General features: G+C 39.2%; 1 protein-coding gene across 7 annotated transcripts in view; it reads right to left on the bottom strand.

The window, feature by feature from the left end:
- Positions 1-26,322, bottom strand: part of KHDRBS2 (KH RNA binding domain containing, signal transduction associated 2) — a 350,066-nt gene that overhangs the window by 132,071 nt on the left and 191,673 nt on the right. The window lies entirely within an intron of this gene.

Raw genomic sequence — 26,322 nt, 5'->3', positions numbered from 1 at the left:
AGAAACAAACAAACAAAAACCCCAAAAAACCACCCACGTTATTTTTGGCAAACTTCCTTGGCTACCTTTATGCACTTAAAACACAAATTCTACCTCATATTGCACATTAGCATGACTGGATGATTTAATTCAATACCAATTAGCATTACTGAATGTAGCCTTCACTTCCTCTGTATATCCTGAGGAGCTCTCTCTTTAGGAGTCAAGTAACAAAGCTATGTTTACCATAAAAAAAAATTAAATGAAATAAAATAGGCCCATTCCAAGTCAACAGGGTATCAACTTCAGCACTGCGATTTCTGCTGGCTCAGTAAACAGAACACCAGATGAACTTCATTTTCTTACTGATACAAAATAGAATCAGACTCATAAAATGGTTTGGGTTGGAAGGGACCTTAAAGATCTAATTCCAAGCCCCTTGACATGGATGCCATGTTGAGTTCCTCTTCATTGGAATGCATGATTGGGAGAGGTGATCTTTGAATATTAACTATGTCTATCGGGCTGCTCTTCCTTCCAGGGTTCTACCCCACTCCACTCCATTGAGCAGTTCCCTGAAGAGACCAAAGTCTGCTCTCAAGTCCAGACCAGACCTTGCTGTGCATTCTCCTCCCTGCCCTAAGGCTCTTGTACTCCATCATTTCATGGACACTGTAGCCCAGGTTAACCTTGAGCTTCACCTTCCCCACCACCCTGTTGGGTGAGAACAAAGTCCATCATAGAGCATCTCCCCAATGGCATCTCTAGCACTTGGAGAAGGAAGTTATCCTCAATGTATTCCAGGAACGCATCTGCCCTGCTGTGTTGTCCCTCCAACAGATCTTGTGGATGTTGAAGTCCTCCATAAGGACCAAGGCTTGTGAACGTGAAGCTGCTCTTTTCCGTCTATAGAGTGTCTCATCCACTATAATACATAATAAAGGACATGTTTACTTTATGTTTGTCCAAATTCCTTCGTCAGAATTCCTTTCTTTTTAGCTTCCTTCCATTTTATCCAGCTTTTTACGGGCTGATCACTGTACTAGAAGTCCACTGCAGCAGCCAGCTCACTGGTAGCACAGCCGTGTGACAGTTAATTATTGTTTCAAAACAAAGAATTATTGCCTTTCACCTCTTCTGTCCTTCCACCCTTCCACAGGCAACTGCCATTGACTGTCATGCAAGGACCTGAAAATGCATTTCAAGTCACACCTCTTTTAGCCATGTTAAGAGCAAGCAAATGGCGAGCTGGAACTGAGGCCTTCCTCATTCCTTCTCCTTCCTAAGAAGGTCCAGGAAATCTGTTTAAAGAGATGATCCTGATCCTGCTGTGTTCTAAGAGTGTAGGCTTGGTCACAATTTCCTTTCTAAATTTCTAGAGAGTGTAGCTGGAGAAAAGTCTATTAATGAAATTCAGAAAAGAACATTATCTATATAATATAGTGTGTGATAATTGCAGCACAAACGTAATTAAAAATAAAATTATCCATTTTATTAGCAAATCCCTACTTTGCTTATAAAATAGATAATGGCTTTCATTTCATACCAACCCCAAATTTTTTTGCACATTTTTCTGTCTTTCTAACACTAATGGTTATAAGCCAAAGATATCTTCTAAATCAATGTGGTCTGTCAAATACAAAGGGAAAAACACAGAATCAATGAGATCACATTTACAGAAATTGTTGGAACACGTACCATCTACTGTGCCCTCTTAATATCATCTGTTATTCATACTGGCTTTTCAAGGATTAGAACTTCAAACTTGCTTATTGAGTTTACCCTCCAGATTCCACACTGGTGCGGAGACTGAACTTCATGAATAATGTAGGTACATTTTGTAAGAGGAAAATACGGGCTTAAAAAAAAAAAAAAAGAAAGGACCTGCAAGGGACAGAAATTGGAATTTCTGTGTTGCTGCTTTAACCTTGCTCTTTTGGAATATTGCTGTATAAATGAATTCTACTAGAAATTGCCTCAAAAAACGATTACTCCCTCCAGTAAAAATATAATTTAAAATCTTAGTATCGACAAAACAGAAAACTTATATAACATTCATAATATACAGTAAAATCTGCAAAACTTAACCATTATGATATGCAAGCCCTTAGTTTCAGCAGGCAGGTTATTTGCTGCACGTTCAGTTAACAAACTGTATTTTAAAATGACAAGGTAAAAACAGGAAAGTACTCCCAAAGAAAGATGCTGGACAGGTCTTTTGAAAGAGAATGATTTCATTAAAAAATATAACCCTATACAGATAATTTGTCTTACGGACTCCTTAAAAAGCATAGTAAGAATTATAATTTCTAAACCTGAAACCTGAAATTTTCAGGAGAAATTTTGCCTCTTCCATTAAACAGAAACGTAACAATGAATTAATCTTTCATAGCTGCTACAAGTATAGCTAGAGTCAGGGTATCTAATATTTATTAGATACCCTGCTGAATATTTATTGCATCTGAGTTCAGAGCCCAGCACATGAGCAAAATTATGCTGCTGATATTTCATATATATCTAGTCCCAAGAAAGAGTACATGATGTTTCAAGACATACTTATACTGAACGAAGTACAAGGAAGTAGCTACATCCTACAGTAGTATATTTTGTTTCAGGAAAAAATCTCAAACAACTGCTTTCCTATGTTAAAATAAGCTCATGAAAAATGTTCTGTACTTCATAGCTTTTCTTATAGCCTTCTAACAGTCTTATAGCTATTTTTACAGCTGATAATCTACATTATCTTATATATTTTGCTCTTGTTTATATCCCTAAAGACATTACTACCTATAAACAGCTTTTTCATTTACTCTGATAAGGAGGCTGCAATCGACTTTATCATGATGGTCAGTGTTTACTAACTGTGAGCTAACCACCCATGCCCATGACTATTCAGCTAAACATACATCTTGACTTTAGAAATGTGAAGGATTTTCAACAACAGAAAAGCTGTAGCACCAGGGCCACCATAACTTGCCATGTTAATGTAAATACCTAAAAAACCAAATTACATGATTAGATAAAATATTCAGTAGTCCAGAAAACATCAACATGTTTACCCCAAATTACCACAATTATGTTTATTAATGAAGGTTTGGAGTGATTAATTAGGTTGGTTGCCTTGACTGTTGCAGGAACAAAGGAAACCCATGTGCAGGTTTTCCAAAGGAAACCAGGGTCTGGCTGGTGGCAGCTCACTCCCAGGCCCTTCTGGAAGCGCTGGCAGGAGGTCCAGCAAAGAGGGGAAAGCACATAAGCTGCCAGAGAACTCAGTAAATCATTTGGTAAAAAAGGCACAAAGTATGATGTAAGTTGCAAAACCTGATCTGAATTAACAAGAACATGTAGTGACAAGGGAAAAGAGTTAATAAAGAAATGAAAGGGTAAGGCACAGAAAGACCAAAAGGATTTGGGGAATATATATCTGTCATTATCATAACAAAGGCTCATAGAAGTCAAGGATAAATCAATCCCTTAAGGACTGTGATCTCCTGTCCTGATGTACTATGCCCATTTAAGTTCTATTATAATTCTATTAATAAATATCATTACTCTTATCTGTGACAGCTGAATTTCATTCTTACCAGATAGTTAGAGGAAGAGTAATTTAGGTTATATTCAAACTACGTTAAGAATTCAGAGTTATACATGTCAAATCTAAAATGATAATCACAATATTTCATACTGACAATTTTGAAGCATGAATAGGGCACACTCTTCTATTCCTATGTAAGTAATATCCTCTGAAGCTCTGTGTTGCCAGCATAGAGCACCACATTCCCAAACACATGTTTGCCCATCCTGCCACATTCTCTTCCTGTGCTCAGGCAGCAGAAAGGGAACAAGAGATGGATCTGAACTGCTGCAGCATTTCTGCATCCTGCCCAGCTCCTCACATCAGCAAAAGAATTCCAGGCCTCTGTGTACTTGCACAGATTCACTGAAGCTAGACATTCTCCCCTAAATTCTGTTGGTGCTGCCTTGGGGCTATTTTCAGGCAGCTTAAATTCCAATTAGGCTAAAATTTCCATTGAGTACATGCTTCACAAAATTTACAGCTAGAAAATGGGACACACAGACACAGTAAATTTTAGGTGGAGGTAGGTGATGGGAATATAGCCCTCATGTTTTGTTTGGTTTTAGATACATTCTAATTTTGGACACTAAAAGAAACATTGTCCACATGGCCCCTTCTGTATATTGGGAAGCACTAAAAACACTGAGAAAATAACCGGGGATGAGGAGTTTCTGGAGCCCCCGCTTCTTTGTGTTCTCTGTGGCCCTACAATGGTAAACTGCTATCTTCAGCTTCAGAGCATAGTGAGAACCACTTATCTGGACTCATGGGGTCAGGATCTGCAGTTCAGGACACTGAAGAGGCCAAGAACCCTGGAATTCCTACTTTTCAGTTGAGTGCTTTAATATCAGGCTGTTACAAAAAAGAATAGTACTGGCTGCTCAGTACTCGAAGTACTTGACAAACTATCCTGAGCTGACAAGAGGTATTTGGCATTTCCTGTTACTTTTTTATGTTTTAAAATCCTATTCTAAGACTCCAGTGCACTCAAATATAAACATATTGAACATCTTCCTGTACATATTGATAGCATTTATCAGTGCCAAGTTAGGAAACATAGAACAGTTGTGCCAGGTACATTGGATTGCCCTCTCCAACACCTAAAATTTGGGTGAGACAGTGCCTGAGGTGGGCATGTAGATTAATTGCTACCCCTGGTATCAGTCCAGGCTGGGGGATGAGCAGATCCAGAGCAGTCCTGATGAGAAGGACCCGGGGGTGCTGGTGGATGAGAGGCTGGCCTGGCAATGTCAATTTGCAGCCCATAAAGCCAACCCTATGCTGGGCTGCACCAAAAGCAGCGTGGCCAGCAGGTGAGGGAAAGGATTCTGCCCCTCTGCTCTGCTCTGCTCTGCTCTGGTGAGACCCTACCTGCAGTGCTGCATCCAGATCTGGGGTCCTCAGCACAGGAAGGACATGGACATGTTGGATTGAGTCCAAAGGAGGGTGTTGGGGGTTGGGTTTGTTCCTTCTTTCTCTGGGGAATTTTTTCCCCACGGGTTGCCAAGGGGACCGGGTGTTGGATACTTGAGAGTGCTTGGCTGGAACAAAGAGATGGACAAAAGGTGGAAGGGGGAGATAACGCAGGTAAAAGACACAGCTTGAGGCAGCTGCGTGCTTTTCTGCTTCCGGCGTTCGGGAGACGCGTGTCGGCCGCTCCTCGAGGATCTCAGCCGCCGCTTTTCTGCCTCGCCTTCGAGCTGCTTCGGCGCTGCTCCTCTTGCTGCAGCGTGACCCTGCACTCCCTGCGCTGCCGGGACACCCTGCCATCCCAGCTACCAGCCCGGGACTTTTCCACTGTTCCAGCTTGGTGCTCTGAGGATCCTGCAGGGACACCGAAACCAAACTGCTCTGGGTTTTGTGAAACAAAGCCCTCAAGGTTCTTGGTACTGTTGTCGTTTGTCATTAATGCTGTAGTTGTTTGGTGGGGGGGGAGTTTTTTTTTTTTTTGTGTTTGTTTGCTTTGTATTACATACTAGTAAAGAACTGCTATTCCTATTTCCCAAATCTTTGCCAAAGAGCCTCTGATTGTAATTTTACCTAGCAGATACCTGTCTTCCTAAACCAAGACAGAGGGACACCAAGCTGATCAGAAGGCTGGAGCACCTCTGCTATGAGGAAAGGCCGAGAGCTGTAATTGTTCAGCCTGGTAAAAAGAAGGCTTTGGAGTGATCTAATTGTGTCATTCCAGTACCAGAGGGGAGCATATGAGAAAGATGGAGAGACTTCTTAAAGGGCCACAAAAGTCACAGGACTACTTTCAAACTGAAAGAGAAGGTTGAGATTAGATATTAGGAAAAAAATTTTACTGTGAGGGTGGTGAGGTACTGGAACAGGTTGCCCAGAGAAGCTGTGGATGCCCCATCCCTGGCAGTGTTCAAGGCCAGGTTGGATGGGGTTCTGAACAACCTGGTCAAGTGGGACGTGGTTGGAACTAGGTGATCATTAAGGTCCCTTCCAACCCAAGCCATTTTATAATTCTATGAACTGCATCCTTAAGCTTCATGCTTTGTCTTTCTAATACTAATTTGTAGTCTATTGCAAAACATGAGATTCATCTGTAGGTAAGCCCATGCCCAGCCAAGCAATCCCTATAAAGTTCATCAGAACTGTGTGAACTGGCTGTAGCCCATCTTCCCTGGGTGTCTGATAGGTATGGCACATGTTCTCAACAGTATATGGAGGAGCTCAAACCCACAGCTGTTTTGATGTTCCTAGATAACACCCACACTCTCTGAACCCATTTTTAGTGTATATGCACGGTTTCCTGGTTACCTACAGTCAAAGCCATCTGTTAGGATGACTCTGCCCATTCACAGATTGTTCTGGTTTTCACACCAGAGCATAGGTGCCAGGTAATGATGGGTTTAGATGGACAGCCTGCAGTGCACCACAAGTAACAAAGCTTCTGCCAAAATGACTCCAGTACTGCATTAGCAACACATGCCTCTTTGCATTTGCCCATATATATTGACACTCAAGTAAGACCATTTTATATGCATGTAGTTCTCTGGCAGACTCCAATAAATACATAAAAATATAAAGATAACCCATCTGAGCCCAAGGGAAGAAATTACTTTCTCTAAGCAATCAGCAGCTTAGCCAGATCCGTAGCCATAAATGTTGTGCATTTTCACTTGCCCTGTATGCAGAAAGGTGCTGTCTTTACCTGCTTACAGTCTGCCTGAAAAATAAACCTTAATTGTGTGGATCACCCTTAGAGATTGAAACACATAAAACAGACCATACATTTCTCTCAGTAGCAGTTTGAATGTGTTGCAGCCAATATGAGTTTCAGCGTCTAAATGCCTGTGGGCAGAAAGCAAGCAGACATAAGCTAGAGCCACGTACACTTGCCTTTGAGGTTAGTTGACAGCTGGGGGATTTGTCAGCTTGCCACAGAGAGCACTCACCCAAGCGTGGATGTCATTTTTCTCTTTGAGCATGCACAATTAAATCTGCCTGGCATCATCAGCATGGGGCACTGCTCTCTACAAGTAGAGTGGAAGGGAGGGGGTGTTTGCTCCTCAGCATCTGAAGAGAAGCTGCCAATCCCAGGGTGGAAATTGTACGTAGGCAAAGTGCTGAGAAACTTTGACCCAGATATTTTAGTCTTTGACAGAACCGAGCAAAATAAGTCTCAGCTAATTGTATAATCAATTTATATTTTGTTTTTCATACTAAAGAGACCTTTCAGCAGAAGATTATTGCAATTTACATGGAAATGCTGTTAACCACACAAAATAATCACACTGAAGATGGGTACTTGGCTTTTGAAAAACTTGCAGAAGCCTGTACTAAATTTCAGCCATTTACCCCAGTTTGTTCCACCCTTCTTGCTCACAGGCCCCACACAAATGGGTACTGTGGTCTGTAATTCATTCAAACGACAGCTATGCTGCCACAGAAGTTGGTTAGCTGACAGCTCCCTATCCCCGAATTTAATTCCAAGTGAGCTCTGGCTGCCAGAGACTTGTGCTTATTTACAGCAGTCACTTGAAAGAGACTTATAAGGGAATTGGTAATATGAACAGAGGGCATATACCAGGCTACAGGAAGGGTGGTGTAGCCACCTAATGCTAAAAAAAAATTATTGCAGATTCTCCCTGGATGTTTACACTGGCTTCTAGGAAGGAAGGCATGTGATATGGCTGGTCTCCCTCCAGGAAAACCCAGTTGCTTCAAAGGAGGCAGGCAGAGGAGTAGGACTGTCATTGTTCTCCAGCTGTTTGCTGAAGCTCTGCTGCTAATGAGACCATGAGATCATTACATGCTCTTAAGGCTGGAGTAACAGTCTGCTATAATTTACTTTGAAACCAACACAAGTAACAAGCTATACACAGTACATATGCAACTTTTTTATCCCAGCTATGTCAGATGAGACCCAGATTGCCTCCTGCTAACCCACTGCTGTAGGTTTGCAGGTCCCTAGTCAAGGATAACAGGGACTGCAACAGCAGCCAGCAAAATTCAGATTTTTTTTTCCTTGTTTAGTGTGCCTGTCTCATCCAACCTGGCTACAGTCACGCTCTCTCAGTCCCATGTGGCACAGTAAACAAAACATGCTGCTCGACCTGAGGAGACTAGGAAGGGCAACCAAGAACCAGAAGACTCGGCAAGAAAGTATCTTACTACAGGTCTGTGGAGTGTCCTTTCTTTTACAGTTTCTGAATCATTTAAAAAGTCCTATTAGATGATAATCAGTACAGGTTGATAGCATATAATACACTGGAACTGAACTTGATACATGACACAGGAACTAGTTTTTAAATCAATTTTAGTGGTTTTTTTTACTTAACACAATACAGGACTATGATAACATGAGCTGTCCTTGGAGTAAGGACTGACTTAGCAAGCACTGTCTATTTTACAGATGCAGAGCAGAAATTTCTTAATAATTCTGCTAGCATATACTGAAATCTATTAATAACCATAGGTCAGGAGATAAAGAATATCTTAGATTTCAGTTATCATAGACCCAGCGGTAACATCCTGGGAGCAGAAGCTGGCAGAAGGGTGATTCATTATAGTCAGCACTCTCTTGACAGAGGACCTGTGGGAATGGTAGCATGGCCTGTGTGTTTGGTCCTCCATTTTTTTAGAAAACTGACTGCTCCAGACTAATCCAGGTTCTGGTCCAGATTCTGCTGCATGCAGGACCGTTTAGGAACCCTGAAATATGTCTTTGATCATCCAATTTAGCCATAGTCTGTGTCTATGAAGGTTTTTTTTTTTTTGTAGGCTTGAAATAAACAAGACCATCCAGGTCACTGATGACTGGAGCAGCATTGTCTCCACTCCTGATGGCACTGCACCAAACCATCCCTGCCTGGCACAGCTGCTTGGCAAAGAACAAGCTGGTGACAAAGCTGCACTGATAGCAAAGGAAAGGATGAAGACAGAAACTCCTTCTAGGAACCTCAGGCTGCCATGAGGGCTTGGCTTTGGAAGACAGCAGCAGCGCCTTGGTATTTTCCCTAGCCAGAGGCTGAGACAGAAAACACAGTATCTCTATTTCACATGCACTCCTCCTACACAGAGATCTGGCTAACCCAAACTAAACAGTATAGCACATCCCATCCAGTGCCAAGACTTTTTTTGCATAGAAAAAAAAAAAAAAAGATACATGCTGGGAAGATGGTCTGTAATAGCATCATAAAACTACAAGAGCAATTTTCACTGCTGGAATCAAAGATATTTTCAATCTGCTTGGTTTGAACTGCTATAATCTAAATTAGTTTCATTGCTGATAGATTTATGGATAACCAGCGTAACAGTACAGAGGACGATCACAGGAGAACAAGCAGGTATACGAGGAGTCTCCCTCTCCATAAATTCAATGAGCATGAGGAAAAGACAGTGAAAGAATGCTGCTGTTGAATCCCAGGGTCACTGTCTGAACTGTCAGAGACTAAAAATATTAAGATAATATACATTTAGCTTTTTGAAGTTTATGCCTAACTTCATGTGAGAAAGAGTAGAAATATATAAATTTAAAAATAGTGAAAGGAAAAGAAACATATCAAACAAGAAAAGCTGAAATCATGACAGTGGAAAACCAAGGCAAATGGCAAGCTCAAAAAATTAGTGACAAATATGTAGGTTTAAAATAGCTGATTTAATAATCCTATTAGAAAGGTATGCATCAGATGTCTAATGTTTAAAGTTTGGGTTTTTTTCAGAATGAGATTTGAGACAAAAAAATTATTAAGGAAATAACAAGGAGTAAAAAGAGGTAGAAAATAATTTACAAAGGAAAGATTAAATCATTAGACTGTACCAAGTACAGATATACTCATTCCCAAGTGTCTCTCTGCTCTCCTTAAAACACATGGTATATGAAAGATTAGGACTGAAATGTATAAAACTAAGTAATTAATGCAGACAGATCTAGGTGGAAGTTCTGTCAGAGTTTCAGGCTAAACAATTTAATATATAGCATGATAAAAATGTAATCAGTTCTATATTAGTTATTTAAGCTGAATATATTTTATTTTGCTATCGCATAAACCCTTTAAATAAGTTTATCAACCAGGATATTTATAATGTCTCATTTTCTTCTCTGTAGCATGTGTTGAACAAGGTTTTGGGGTATTTAAACAGAATTACCACCTTTTTTTTTTTCTTTTCTTTTTCTTTCTGTTAACAGAGTTTCATCTAATTCCTATTACTGGGTAGCAAAAAGTCTTTTTGCTTCTTACATTTCTTCATGGCTGCTGTGTCTACCCTATCCCTCCCCAGGTGGCTGCACAAGAAGACCAGCTTCAGATCAAACACAAACTCTACAGGTTCAAGAGGAAAAGTGAAATATGTTCCCTGGCTGAAGGACCCCCTCACGGAAAACATGTGAACAGAAACAACTGCAGATCAAGCCCAACTCTTAGTCCAAGAAGTGGCAGTAAAGCCGAGGAAAAGATGTAGGCTGTCATGTGGAATGCTGCCAGAAAACGTACAGGTAAAAAAATCTATTTATAAACAGCATCCAGAAGCAGAAAACTAGCTTCTGAACAGCTGCATTTATAGCAAGATACTCCATTTAGTATATGAGGGTCTGTATTTCATCCCAGCTTCTGCATTCACTCGAGTGTTGCTCCAAATAGGATATATTCCTGCATCAGGTAACCCTAATGATATTCACTAAGCAAACTGTATTCTCAAGAGGAAAAAAATACAGGCATATTGAAAGATGTAAATGCCATAAAAAGAAGTCAGACTTAACTGTCATATTTTCTACATGATACTAGATTTATTAGCATATAACTTATTCAGCTCCATTTCTGAGTCTCCAGTCAATCAGTGTATTTTCTTAAAAATGGTTTATTTTTCTTGAAACATAACACGATGGAATTTATTCTAAATGTTTAAAGTTTCATAGTGAAAATCTTAGCATTGAAGATTAAGCTCCAGCTTCCTGATATCTGAACACATTTCCCATAATAAAAGTAAAAATAGTATTCAATACTCTTCTATCATTCCCAAGAAATGTGATCAGTAATTATACATAGTACTGAAATGGAAAAGAGGGGAAGAAGGTAAAATGGGCTTGGAAAACATGTGTTCAGTTTCCTTCCATTACACATTATTATACTGTTATATCAAAGTATTTCAGAAGTGACCCTACCTAGCTCCTTCTTACTGCACTCCATACAGTTTTTTCACTTGCAAATATTTTACATTTAAAAAATAATATTTATATTTTTCAATATTTGTAATATTCTTATCATACATACATATATTTAAAATATTTAAATAATGGCATATAAGAACATATATGGTTGTCATCCCTGCTTGTTATGAATATGCATCACTGAAATGCATCAGAATGTCTAAGTCTCCTTGAAGCTACTAATCTGGACCCTTATCAAAGAAAGGCCTTAATAAATTTAATTCTGTGCTATAAGTCAGAAATCTACAAAAAGGGAATTATTAAGTTACTTTCTTTTTTATTTACAGAGATTTTTTTTTTTCTTTTTCTTATAGCAGATTTCTTTCAATCCTCACTGAACTTTTTCCAAGGCAGATGTTAATCACTCTTTTACATTAGAACTATATTCTTCAGTCTTTCCTAAACAGCTAAAGCAAGAAGTTTCTATAATTGTTTATTAAATCTGTGTGAAAGCATATATAGGTATTTAAAATACAGCACACATTGATGACTGGTTATTAAGTCAATATTATTAATTAGTAATATGGGTAACATTATCCTTGCCACAGATTTCCTTTCCTAAAGCCACAGTTTGAATTGGGATAGTGAAAATACAGTTGAGTAATTATGAAATGAGACTTAAGGTCTCACCTTTTCATTTTTAGCCTTAAAATACAAGGGCAGATTGAGGAGGTGTTTTATGAGTAAGCACAACTCCTATGCCCTGAAGAACTTTGCTGAGCTCAGTGCCACCTTAGAGGGACTCAATAATTCCATCTGGAAAGTGGATGCCAGCAGCTGCTAACCAAGAGCGACATAAGCTGAATTTCCCAAGGAGATTTCCCACTCAGCACAAATGTGGAATGTTTGTTCAGAGCCCATGTGTGAGTGCCACTGACTCCACCTGTGTTCAGGACTTCAGGGCAGTTACCTCACTCATGCAAACCCCACAAACACCCAAACCAGGCACCTAGAACACCTCACTGTCTGATGACCTCAAGTCTCACGCGATTTCACTGCAGAATCACACCTGGAGTTTGAAATCAACCCTATGTCCTTGACTGTGAAAAAAGACCCCCTGATTTCAGTGCTCTTCTGTGACTAAAAGCTGCACCAGGTGACAAATTGTGGAGATACAGGGGTTTTAGTAATATAGCTAAAAATGTGCCTTCATTTATTTTTTATCTAAAAATAACAGATAATGCTAATAAGCCTCAGCTGTGATGTGAATACAAAAAATTTTACCTGAAGGATGATTCCTTACCAATATTCTATACTGCTAGAAAGTCTGTGGTGAGCTATCTTGACATCAAAATACTCGTATATATCTGTCAATTTATTTCGCATGTTTTCCATCAAAAAAATTATACAGACTTACAGTAGAATTTTGTGGAACTGAATAGAAGTGATTGCAAACCCATTAGTTCCTAATTATTATTTAACCATAATTAACCCAGTTCTGCATTATTACTTTCAGAAGCATGGTGGAAATCTGCACTAGACATTCCTTCTGGCTTTTCATTCAATAAAAATGTTTCATGTTCAGGACAACGAAATACCTCATCTTTCAATATAATAATTCAGTTCAGCATAGAAAATATGAGTGGACACTAAAGAAATAAAAATAAGTGCATGACTTGTTTTTTGAAGGAAAGAGTGCTATAAATGGAATAATCCGAGACTAATTTTTTTTTTTTTGTAACTCGAATGATCAATTATTTTAACTGAAATGTATTTAATTAAAACCAAAATATATTTAATTGAATTTAAAGGGTTTGCCATGTGTTCAATGATTAATATGGATAGGCACTGGATTTCAATGTTTTATTATGCATTTATATTCAGCATAGCAAGCAAAGGTGAACACATATGACTTCAAGGTGCTGAATATTCTCAGTTTCCAGTGACTGCAACTAATCCTGCTTAGCAGCAGAGGTAGATTATTTTATTGAACTTAAGCTTTCCAGGTGCGGGGTTTATGAGATTAAAGTCTCCAATCCAGCTCTCTGCTGGGCAGGTATCAATAACCCACAGTTATTTACACTCATTACTGCTTGGGCTAAGTGGTTTAGGTAAAAACCTCATGATTCTCCTGGACTCCTTAAACCTTCTATAAATAACCTGGGTTGAAAACGTATGTCTTAACCTGAAATTTTGATGTCCAGGCTTTCCTGCTATCATGCCAGAGCCTCACTAAGGCATGCTGAGAATTACCATACATGATATTGCTGTTAAAAACTCAGAGTTTTTTTCACTCAACTTGGTGATTTCAGGGAAATCACTGGGAAATTTTAACTGCTCTCAAGTCTGCCCCTGTAGGTCTGTTCACCAGCATATAAACCATTAGCTTTATTTTTCTACACACAATAACAATGAGAAAACAGGTATCAGACACCTCTTTTTGCCTGTACTCTTTCTTTTGAGCATCCTTTTCTTTATCTCTGCTAAAGGCAGAATTTGACACTAATTTCAAAAAAATGCTCTCTGAACAATCACCATCATCATGTTCATGCTACCCACATGACTGTGAATTTATTTTTATTTGGAAATATTTGGGGAGCTCTGTCCTTTGTCCCAGGATTCTGCAATCTCAAGAACCCCAGAAGCAAGCTGATCCCAATCCTATACTTCCTTCTGTAGAAAGGTGCAAAACAAAAGCAAAACTTTAATTCATTTAATTTCAAGTGGTTCTACTTTTTCTCTGGAGATTCTGGGCTCTGCTGTAATAAACTGCTGCCCTTGAATGTCTTTTATGCTCCTCAAGTATAGTAAGAACTATGATCCATATCCTTATGAAAAGGATTTTGAAGCAGGAGTAAGCTGAGAGAGCTGTTAGAAGAATCTTTTTTAAATACTACAATACATGTTACTGACCAACAAGTTAGTTTTCCTTTCTTACCAAGCATAGCCAAGAGCTTTTCCAATATTTGGAAACTTCCAAACATGTCTTTCTTAATACAAGCCCAGCCTTACAAATGCCACATTTCTGCAATGGTCTGGGAAGTGCACCAGGTCTTTTCATTTTAAGTGGAAATTTCACCTGACTGATGGCCTTCAGGTAGGTTGATTTCAGACTGGCAGAGATCAAGTGTCTGGGAGAATGTTCGTAAATATATGAGTTCTTCTTGAGCATTTAACCATAAGCCTAGATATAAGGAAATTAAAGATATACCATAGAAATCTATCCAGTATCTTTTCAAGCACTGCCAGGTGCTCTGCACAAACCAGGAGCACTTCACACTTCGTCAGGTTTTGTTTTATTGGCAATCTTACTTTCATCTCTCTAGAGCTATTTCCCAGCACCAACGAAAATATCCAGAACAAGGCAAAAGGCTGCATGTGTTACAGAATGCAGTGCAATCCACCATCAACTCAGTTTTCTACAGTCAACATAGTAGTGTGAAAATGTTGCCTTTTCCCCGTATCTTTTTTTAAACCAAAACATCTGATCAGAGCTCAGGGACTGTTGGAAGACTCAAGCATGACTAATTAGAGTATGTTTTCTGTATCCTATTGTGTCTCTTGGCATCCTGTAATTTCAGAATTTTCTATTTCCCCAAACATTATTTGCAGTTAGTAGAACTATAATTTTGTTTTCTGTTTTTGGAAAAAAATCACTTGTTTCTTCCTAATTAACTCCTACTAACACTTTTTTTTTTTCCCCCCTTCACATCAGGGCCACACATTTGAAGATTTGGAAAAGAGAATTTCCACACATCACCAGGAAAACCCCATTAAAACATAAGATTATCAAGCACTGATGAGTATTTTTAAGTAGAATATAATTTTTAGGAAGATGTGAGCAGGTGAACTTGTGTTTTCAAGAGTCTGGGAGTAGGCCCAGGTATTGTGATCAGTGGCCCAAAGTTCAGCAGGAGGCAAGTCGCTAGTGCTGTGAGCCAGGGGTCTGTGCTGGGTCCAGCACTGTTCAGCTCTATTCACGAGTGGATGACAGAACAGAGTACTCCCTCAGCAAGTTCACAGGGGGCACAGAACAGGGAAGAGTGGCTGATACACTAGAAGGTTGTGCCACTATTCAGAGGGATCCTGCTATGCTGAGAAATGGGCAAAGAGGAATCTCATAATTTAGAGAAGAAGTGCAAAGTCCTATGCCTGGGGAGGAATAATGTAGGCACCAGCACCTGCTGGAGGCTCATTGTCCTGAAAGCAGTTTCCTGAAGCTTCGTTGAAAAGGGTTTTGGGGTTCTGGTGAACGAGAAGCTCACCAGGCACCAGCAATGTGCCTTGGGCCAATGGCATCTTGGACTGCATTAGGAAGAGCACTGCCAGGAGGTCAAGGGAGGGGATTATTCCCATCTGCTCAGCACTGACAAGGCCACAACTGGCTGTGTCCAGTGCTAGATTTCCAAGTGGAAAGACACAGAGCTAGTGGAGTGAGTCCATCATAGAACCACTGAGATGATTAAGGGACTGAGGCATCTTTGAGATGAGATGAGATGAGATGAGATGAGATGAGATGATGAGATGAGATGAGATGAGATGACACGGGAGTTGGGGCTGTTCAGCCTGGAGAGCAGAAGGCCTAAGGGGGATCTCATCAGTGTGTAAAAATATCTGAAGGGAGGGAATGAAGAATAGGGAGCCAAACCCTACTCAGTAGTGCCCACTGACAGGACAAGAGGAAAGAGCAGCAAACTTAAACATATGAAATTCAACCTGCTCATGCAAAAGTTTTTGAATTTTTTTTCCTTCTGTGAGGATTCTGAACAGTGGCACAGGTTGCCCAGAGATGTTGTGGAGTTCCCATCTTTGGAGATATTCAAGAGCTGTCTGGACACACTCTTGGCTACCTGGAGTGTGTTGAACCGGATGACCTCTGGAGATCCCTTCCAGCTTCAACCACATTCTTATTCTGTGAAAGGAACACCTATATTATAAATTATTTGATGGCTTAAGAGCAAGTTTCAGGTTCATACTAGAAATCGATACAAAATTCTGCTGCTGAATGACTCATTTCTTATGCTGAATTACACACTCCCAAAATGTGGGCTGAGGTAATTTTGAAAGAGATTCTGTTCAGCTGTCATCACATTCTCCAACAAATGTAAATTAATTTGCATTCACAGAATCATACCTCCTTTAAGATGCAATTTAATCTTCATAGTAGTTCTCTTTCTTTTAGGTCTGAGATTTTCTTGCCATGCAAGTTTCAGATCATCACATTGGAAAATGTCCAGCTAGGACTTGATAGGGTTTCTTGCATTTTGTTAAGGCAGACTGCATCTACAGCCATGTTTTGAAAGCACACAGTCATGCAGCCACAAAAGACTGGAAAAATAAAAGGCTTTTTCCACAGAGTTGTAAATCTGCTTGTTCCACATGCAACTGTGTGTGCCTGTACTTGTGTATATCTTCTATTCACAGATTTTGCAAGGAACTAGGGCTCATTGCTGTGAAAATGCATTTGGATTTTTCAACATGGTACATGTTTCCTTTTCCTGTTTCTAAACACAGTCATAAGGCAACAAAGTATCAAACTTTTTGATGCAGCTCAGAATGTGTTTCTAAACTACACAATAATGAAAGGAAAACACTGAAGTTCGGGGTTTTTTTAGTTCAAATGGCCATTTGAAATGCAGAAATGTTGACGAGTCATGTTGGGAGCATACACATTTTTTGAAAGTTGTATTTGGCATACACCACTGGCAGCCAAAGAAACATTTTCACAGTCAAGCAGGTCTGTCTGCAGTTAAAGGCAAGATTTTAACTGGGAACTTATTTTTACCTTTTCCTTTTTACATCTCTGAATGATATTGAGGCAGCTTCATGAACAATTCAGTTCCATGGCATACAAAATCTAAGAAAGACTAAGTGTATTCATATGCTTAAAAATGCATTTAAATTTAAAAACAAGCAATAAGAAAATTCAGCACTGGATTATGCAATTTGCTTCCTGGGAACAAAATCCATGGATTTTGTTTTGTCACTCCCTAAATGAAATATATTCTAACTGTAAATATTTCTACTATGTCAGTTGATACATAGATATGTGTCTGTGCTGCCAAATAGTTTGTGGTTTTATTAGTGCAAAATAGAGTTGCTTTATAGCAACTAAGGGCTAAAATCCTGCTTTACAGGAAGACTTCAGGGTTTAAAACTAGGAAAGAAGAAATATATGCAATGTTTTCTGTATAAAGTTTAACAAATAGCTTTTATCTTAGCATAACGCCAATGATCTGAGCATACAGGCTGCTATAGCTAGGACAGGAGGAGTGCTAGAACATGATTTTCACACTAACCTATGAGAAAGATTAGATTATTTTTTGTCTCCTAATGCCAGTGGTTTTGTTTCTCATTGTGGAAATCTGATACAATAGCCTAATTATCTGCAAAACCAGTATCTTTGGAGTTTATCATCTTTGGTTATTTTGCTCTGTGATTTGATTGGTTTGCTATTCAGCCCTGAGTGCTGATGGGAAAAATGCAGTATTTGCTCCAGTGAAAACTATGCAATCTAGTTGTCACCAGTGATGTTACAAGCTACCTTCTAAAGCAGATGTTGGATAATGCATTTCCTGCATTAAGACAGCAGAGTACTGCAACACTCAACACAACAGATGTATAAGTTACGGAAAAATGCTCATCCACTTAAGACACTGAGGTGATTACATAGATTTTTGAAGTAGAAGTATGATATAAATCAACTAACATTATCAGTACTTCTCATTTTCACACAGGTACCAAGTCTGATACAAAATTACAGTTTATATCTTCCACCTTCATCTGGCACAGACCAAGAAGATGCAGTAACAAACCAGACCACCAGTTCAATTATAGGGTTGAGTACTAGCACAGTCCAGCTCCACAGAAATGTCTAATAAAGTTTTCATAATTACACTTCTTTTGCCCAAGTATGCTCCTTCATTCTATACACAGTATAGAGCTTTGCTGAGGATTTATCAAGGTTAAAGGGTGAAAGGAAAATGGATCTCAAACACATTGCCTTTAAAAAGGAAAATTTCATTGCAGTGGCTTCCATCTGGATCACATCCACAGATTTTTCTTTCTCTAATTATGCCACTAAAAAGAGGGTTTTTTAGTTGTGTGAACCATCCTGTAACAGACTGTTCTTTTGGGATTTTTCATTTCCTGGAATAAAAGATTAAATTCTATATGATGGATAGTATGGTAATTATTTTAGAACATATCAAATTTAACAATATGCATTTCTTATCAGACAAATTCAGCTTTTTCAGTGTTACTCAAGCCTGAATATAATAACATGATAATGATGTTTTGCGCTATTACCCTGCTTCACTTAATGTCCACTTAAGCTTTCACATAATAAAATGCATAAGGATGAGATTTTCATTCACTGTTTAGCATTTTCTGCCTATGATTAAGTACACATGATTACACTGTTCCACTGATTGATGCCAATTCAGCATGAGGACATTTGGTAGCAATTATATTTGGTTAAAGATTTGATGTTTTATGTCATTCCTCTAGGCTGAGAATGCAGTGCTATTTAAAAGCTTGAAAACATCAAACAATGAAAAATATATTTGTGTATGTGTACATATACACACACACTTGCATTTATGATCATGCCCATATAAAGAAAAATACCCATATATGAAAAGATTTCCAGATGATTTGTGTATTATAGATATGCAGTCTTCTAGAGAATTTTTCTTGTCTGCATAATACAAATAGGAAAATTGAAAAATATGAATCAATTTTTTATTATCTGTTTTTAAGAGAGAATTCTAATGACTTAGTGATTAGCCTCTTTTTTAAAAGTCACACAATTTTTTTTGGCTTAGCTCTCTGCTGAAAAGACTATATTTACTTTAGCAACTTAAACAATTTTTTTGCTATCATAGTACCCATATTCAGACATTAGTTATATGAAGAATTTGCATTAAAAGATCACAATTCTGTATCAAGTACAATTATTATATCAGAATTGCCATAATAGAGAAGGAATCTGAAAGTAATGAGTTTTTGTGATATCACTGTAACTAGAAGTTATTTTGATCATCTGTTGTGCACTTACACATAATGCTCACATTCTTCTTTGTGAGTTTTATTTTAGTTTTTATTTTCTCAATTTTGGTTTTTTTGAGTGTTTTCCAGCTACACTTACTGGCAGTGCTCTGCCCTGCAACAAGTCAATGGCTCCATGCATATTCTTATTTGTACTATGTAAAATTGGTGCTACAGTTGGAGTTTATTTGCATTTATGCAAATCAAAATTAAGAACGAAACACAGTTAGGACTTGTTGACTGACCCTTCTTTTACAAGTTAATTTTTAAAATTGCTTCTAGTTTCGCAGGTATTTAAAATCTGACTAAACATGTTAACAAAGTAAACACAACTGAGTAACACGTGGATGTGCAATGTCTGTCTCTGCCTGAAAGTGTAGAGATTTGTCTTTAAAATAAAATATGCCTAAAATATGAAAATATGGGAATGGTTTTGAAATATGTCCTTTGGTAGCAATATTTACCTGAATGTGCAGGAATTTTCTTTAAGAAAGACAGGGTAATAGTAGATAGAACAAAGTCTTTTAGAGACCATCTAAGACAGTCTTTAACTAACTGGACAAGAGAATCTTGAGTAGACTGGAAACGTTAGGGCAGAAAATGTCCCCACGTAAGGACAGATATGTAGTATCTGATCTATCAACTTATGTTTTTATTTTGCTTCTGGTTTTGATGTTTGCCTGGTTCTTTCCAGTATGATAGGCGTGTATAGAATAGATCAATTTGCTTTGTAGTTAATGGTACATGTCTGTGGTGAGTTTGGTTTTTGTTTGCTTGTTTTGCTTTTCATGTGTGTGGGGGTTGTTTGCTTGTTTTGTTTGTTTTTGGTTTTTAAATTACTTTAGTACTTAAAAAATGGGTGGTATATTCAGTAACAATATAGGAAAAGTGTCAGCTTTACCACACGCTACCTGTCTAATACAGCAAGACTGCTCATTCATCCAGATCTCTTAAATCTATTAGCCTGACAGGAAAGGTATGTGAAAGCTTTCAAAGGCCAAATTACAAAAATTCAAATATAGTCCAAACTACTGAACACTTCCATGTGACGTCTGTTGGGCACTGGCCATGAAGTGACCTTGGCAGAGCTATTTACACCAATGTTTTAGATTCATGATCTAACCTGGAGCAAATAAAAAGGCATTTATCACATCAGAGTCTGTGTAAGTAATCTCTCCCATTCTTGGACTTCGGCTCCCACTTTATTGAAGTTCAGAAAACTATCAGGAAGCTTAAATAATTTCAGTTTCTGTTACTCAAACAGAACAGGTTTGTTACAATGAAATAAAAAGCCATGTCTGCAGTCATGGAAATGAATCAGCTGACAAAATATGTTTGCTATAAAGGTTTCATAATTTTTTTAGGAAGACTATGTGACATACTACAGAACAAGAATAGGTATTAGTATTATGGTTGAGTTGCAACCCATTTAACTTTTACAGTATTGTAATGCTCTTCCTTTGCTTCCTTAAACACCTGAACATGCATACACACATTTAAAGCCAGCCAAAAACAAAGGTTTCTTGAGTTTTACTCCGAGGCTAATGGAATATTCATCATTCTACTAAATGGAGCAGTAGAAGTACCTGCTTCTTAGGTATTCTGTAGGAAGCAACACTGTAGGAAATATTTGTTAGGAAATTCCTGTTCAGTGATACAGAAAAGGTTGAAGATTGATTTTCATTACAAATTACATTTATTTTTCTACCTAACAAAAAAATCTGAGGAGAGTAAACCAGGGAAAGCGACATCTGACTTATTTTCCAAATAAAAATCAGTCTGAATGCCTTTAACACAAGTTCGTAGAATAGCATATCAGAAGTTATTAAACATTCTACTAGTAACCACATGAGGTTGTGCCTCAACCTCACATGGTTACTAGAAGATTCAATAATCTTAGTGGTTACTAGAAGGTTCCAGTAATCACTGTCTGGCACATCAAAGAAATCCCGGAGTTATGACTTCTTACTAGAAAAGCAAATGTAACATTTCTAGTCTTTCCCCTGGAAAGTCAGAGCTCATAGTGCAATCTGATTGCTGCAAAGGCATGTCAATGAAGAAGGGAGTGTTGTTTGAGAACTTCCTTCCCACCCCCATCAAAACACGTGTGAGAAATCCAGTTAAGAAAATCCAGAGGAAAAAAGCATTACGTCTTCCTTTAACTCAGTGATATTCTGTTCTGTTTGTGGCAAACTCTGGAACCGCTACCTAAGCCTGAATTTCTTCCCACTTCTACCTCCTGGACAAAAAAAAAAAAAATCTGTTCCCTGTACTCAGGCCAGGAAAAATTTGCACTTATATGAACAGAGAAAAGGAATTTAGCTTGGAGCTACTGGAGATTATTCAATGGGGAAAGGAAAGACAAAAAAGATGGTGGGGATTATCTGGAGGGATAGAGAAGACTTATCAAAATCAGAAAGAGAGGATTCCAGCGTAATCTGCTCCTTGTATTAACAACATGTGCAATCACTTGTACTGGCAGTTTGTTTGCTCTGATTTTTTCACATTATCCAGGGGCTGTGTGTGTGAAGCTGTGGGTATGCATTTACAATGGTTAGTGAGTAATCTTGCAATATCTCTGGTGACACTATCCTCCAATCTCTGCTTCCCATTTATTATGTGGTAGAGGTCTGTGACAACTAGCACAAAGCAATGTTTGTGCTCAGGTCTTCTCCTCCTATATGAATGTAATATTAGAGGATACATGCTGTAGTTTCCAACCTTCACAAAACGCCTAGAATTCTTAAACACAAACTGCAGTTTAACATGTACACATACAAGCAGAAAAACTCTGAAACAAAACATTAAATGAATACAAGCAAATTTTTGTTCATTTCTGGTTTAAAATGTTTTTGCTAGTTAATTAACTTGAACCATGAAAATAGTAAGTAACAATATTCTTTAATGAGTTTCTTCATTGATTGTGTGAAGCAATAAATTCCTGCTTGTATATTTAATATCTGTTTACTTGAATTACTCTATTTAATACATGTTTATGTGAGAGATTTTTAAATAAAGTTGCTGAGAAATTTAATATACTGAAAAAAGACTTTTGGTTAGACATGTCACTGTTTTGAAAAGCATTATGAACATTAGAAAGAATCACTGTACTCATTTGATGAATAATTATTGTTATTATTATTATTATTATTATTATTATTATTATTATTAAACTTGTCACTAAACCTAGAGGATGTCAATCACAACTGCTATCATCTGGCTCTCACTTCTTATTTACATCAGTAAAAGAGAAAGAGAGACAAAAGCACTGATGCTGGGGTGCTGCAGCTGCTGTGGTCAATGAGAAAGCACCACTGTCCTCCAAGAGGCACAGGTTCCCAAATACCAGTTTGCTTCCCAGAACTTCTCAAATACTTCCCTCACCCACTTCTGTGACAAAACAAGGTACCCTACAAGTTTATTTTCTATTGAAAAAATGTGTTATTATGGCTGCTTATCTCTGACATATGGGGATTTTTTTCTCCTTCCCCACCTGCCTAGTGACGCTGTTGTCCTTCAGCCTATCTGACATCTTAAGAAACAGCCCTTTCTTTAAACCCTCACCTCAGCATAAATTTGTGGAGACTTGCTGTTCTTTCCCTGTTCTGTAGAGCACATCAGTTCTGACAGTGACAGAAGCTGGCATGACCCAGGCACGAAGCAACAAAGAAATAACTTGCTGATGTTGCTTGTGTAATTGTGCGAGTCCCAAACCTTCGACTATTTAGAGGACACAGGTGCAGCCTCCTGTTTCTCTCCTAAAAGCTGCAAGAAGATGAGGCCAGTGGTATCTTGCAGCTCTCAATCAGAAAACCACCACTTAATACATTAAGGGGACTGGTATTGATAATGAGTATGCAACTGCACCAGGAGACTGAGGCAGGACAGTCCTAGAAGCCAGACTACAAGGATGGCAGAAGATTGGAATGGCAGACAAAATATTGGAGCTTCTGTCCATAATTCCGAGCCATCATATGGCAGAATTCAAGCCAAAAGCAAGCATAAATCATCAAACAAAAAGCTCTGTAGCAAAATGGAGGAGGTAGCTGCCATCCACTTCTGACAGCTCACCTCCTGCGGCCCCTGCAATCTCACTGACATGGTGGTGTCTGTGGCCATGACCAGCGCTGGGGCTGTGAGCCCTGTGCAGCATAAAAGAGACACAGGGCTCTTCCTGAACTGCCATGCATCTGTCTGTCCTGTGCCCAGATGGAAAGGGTGTGAAGCCTGTAGCTTGATGAAATTATCTTGCTATTTATAGCAGCATATAGTGTAATTGCATGACACCCAACAGAGTTATTTAGGCTCTACAATAAGGGTAAACAAGACTGAACTGTGGCTATTTGTCTGAAGGTCAAAGAAAGGGTAGGCACTCAAACTCTGTGATAATCAAACCCCCAAACTATTTAAAATACTAGATGAAAAGCATACATATATTTACATTCAACATGACTTATGATATTAAAAACAGAAGAAAAAGCAGAGAGGGAAGAAACAGATGGTGTACCAAACATCACAAGCTAGTAAACAAGGAGACATAAGAAACAAAGTCACCACAAAATCAAGACCTGTCAAACAAGTACCGACCTTAGCAAAGGCAAACTCAGGCAGACACAAGCTCCACAGGCATCTCACTGCCACATTACTGAGACAAAGGCTTTGTCAGGTTGTCACTGTGTCACAGTGACTCCAGCAGCACCTGCTACACTATCTGCATCCTGCCCAGCAGCTGCTCTCTGCCACTGCCATTGTCTGACCTGTTGGCTGGCAGCAAGTCCGGCCATGGGTTTTGCATGGCTATGCTATGTGGGAATAATTTCCCCTTCTTTTTCCAGGCACCTTCTCACCCTGTGATCATTCTTTTATCAATCTCATCTTTTTCATCTGGTCTATTTATACCTTCTGGCAATTTTAAATATCATTCAGCTTTCATGTTGCTTGCTACAGGAAAGAATTAAACATCTTTTCTACCTCATGGCATCCATGGATGGACATGGAAGAGCACCACTATCTGAGACCAGTGAAGTCCCACATACACCACTGTTTTGGGTTTGGCGTGGCCAAGCTTTGGTACTGGGGTGGCTACAGGGGGGGTTTCTGTGAGAAGCTGCTGGAAGTTTCCTCCATGTCCATCAGAGCCAATCCCTGGCAGTGCCAAAGACGTGCTGCTGGTCAAGGTTGGGCCAACTGGAAATGATGGTAATACATCTGTAATAAGATATTTAAGAAGAAGGAAAAAAAAAATGTTGCTCAGATGTAATTGTGGCCAGAGAAGGGCAGAGTGAGAACATGTGGAAGGAAGAGCTCTGCAGACTCCAAGGTCTGAGCAGAAGGAGGGGCAGGAGGGGCTCCAGGTGCCAGAGCTGAGATTCCCCTGCAGCCCCTGGTGCAGCCCATGGTGAGGCAGCTGTGCCCCTGCAGCCCATGGAGGGCCAGGGGATGCAGAGATCCACCTGCAGCCTGGGGAGGAGACCCACACTGGAGCAGGTGGATGCCTGAGAGGAGGCTGTGACCTGATGGGAGGCCCATGCTGGAGCAGGCTCCTGGCAGGGACCTGTGGAGAGAGCAGCCCATGCTGGAGCAGGCTGTGCCTGAAAGACTGCACCCTGTGGAACAGTGACCTATGTTGGAACAGTTTGTGTTGAACTGTCGTGGGATGGACTCACATTCAAGAAGTTCATGGACGACTGTCTCCTGCGGGAGGGCCTTACACTGGAGCAGGGGAAGGACTGCTCTCCCTGATCAGCAGCAGAAACAACCTGTGATGAATGGCCGTAACCCCCATTCCCAGTCTTGCTGCACTGCTGCGGGGAAGAAGTAGAGCTGGGAAGGAAGGGGTGGGAGGAAGGTGTTTTTAAGGTCTCATTTTGCTTCTCATTATTCTGCTCTAATTTTGTCAGTAATAAATTCAATTAATAGCTCTAATTCTAATCTCTTTTGACTGTGATAGGGTTTGGTGAGTGATCTCTCCCTGTCCTTACCTCAGCTTATGAACACTCTTATATTTTCTCTCCCCCTTGCAGCTGTGGAAGGGAGTGACAGAGAGGCTTTGGTGGGTGCCTAGCATCCAGCCAGGGTCAACCAACTACAACCACTTACCATGGAGGATGGTGCTATTCCACCATAGGACTTGGAGCTGGAAATATGGCATCCAGCTATTTCAGCATGGATGAATCATCATTCTTACAGGAAAGGACAAGTGAAAGGGAATGTAAAAGAAAAAGGGTTCCCGAGGATACTTTAATATTAACAATCTTTCTGAAGGCCCCTTTTCCTAAAGCTTGCTAAAGCTTGCCTAAAGATTCATCCATTTTTGTCTCCTGGGAAAACAGTGGACACCATAAGGTTAATATGCTGTTTCTGCCCAGTACACCTGTTTCATCTTTACTAAATAGTAGCAATTTTTCCTCAAGATGATGGATAAATCACCTGCCAGTAGTCAGCTTGTTGCTAGGCCTCTACCCTTAGCCTACAAGCATTTCAATAAGTCTATTGTTTGTATCATAGTTATCTGTCTGTTTCTTTTCACAGCAATCATTCTTTTTTCCCTGCCTAAGTGGGTCACTTGTATCATCATCATCATCATCATCATCATCATCATCATCATCATCATCATCATCATCTGCTGTGCCTGTTTGATCTTGTTTGTCCATTGACACTGTTTCTTACAAAAGAATCTTTGCTGCCCTTCAGCAGCAGAAGGTTATGATAATCTACCTATCTTTAGAAATACTGCAGCATACTCATAAATGAGGCAACATTGCAAGAAGCACTGCTTATTTTAGCACCTCACACAATATACTATAGTCAATAGTAGTCCCTGTCCTTCTTGAAAACTAATAATGTTAGACTGACAACAGAATGGTGTGTCATTACAAAGAAAGGAATTAAGCATAAAGTTGTTTCCTGCTCTCTTTCCTCTTTTGATTAAATTTTCTGAGTCGTTACCACAGCCTCTTTTCTCAGAATTTAAGAAGGCAGTGTAGTAGATATATTAAGCCCCATTATAGCAGAAAATCATTAGTTAACACAGATCTTTCTCATACATTTATTAGCTGAAGCATTTTCATTATCAGTTGAGGTCAACAGACTGAACAAGTGGATCATATTA

This window comes from Chamaea fasciata, unplaced genomic scaffold, assembly GCF_029207755.1.
Source record: "Chamaea fasciata isolate MVZ Bird 193981 ecotype frontalis unplaced genomic scaffold, bChaFas1.0.hap1 SCAF_3, whole genome shotgun sequence".
NCBI classification, from domain to species: Eukaryota; Metazoa; Chordata; class Aves; order Passeriformes; family Sylviidae; genus Chamaea; species Chamaea fasciata.
Note: the sequence above shows the minus strand (reverse complement) of the source record. Positions and strands in the feature narration are given on the sequence as shown.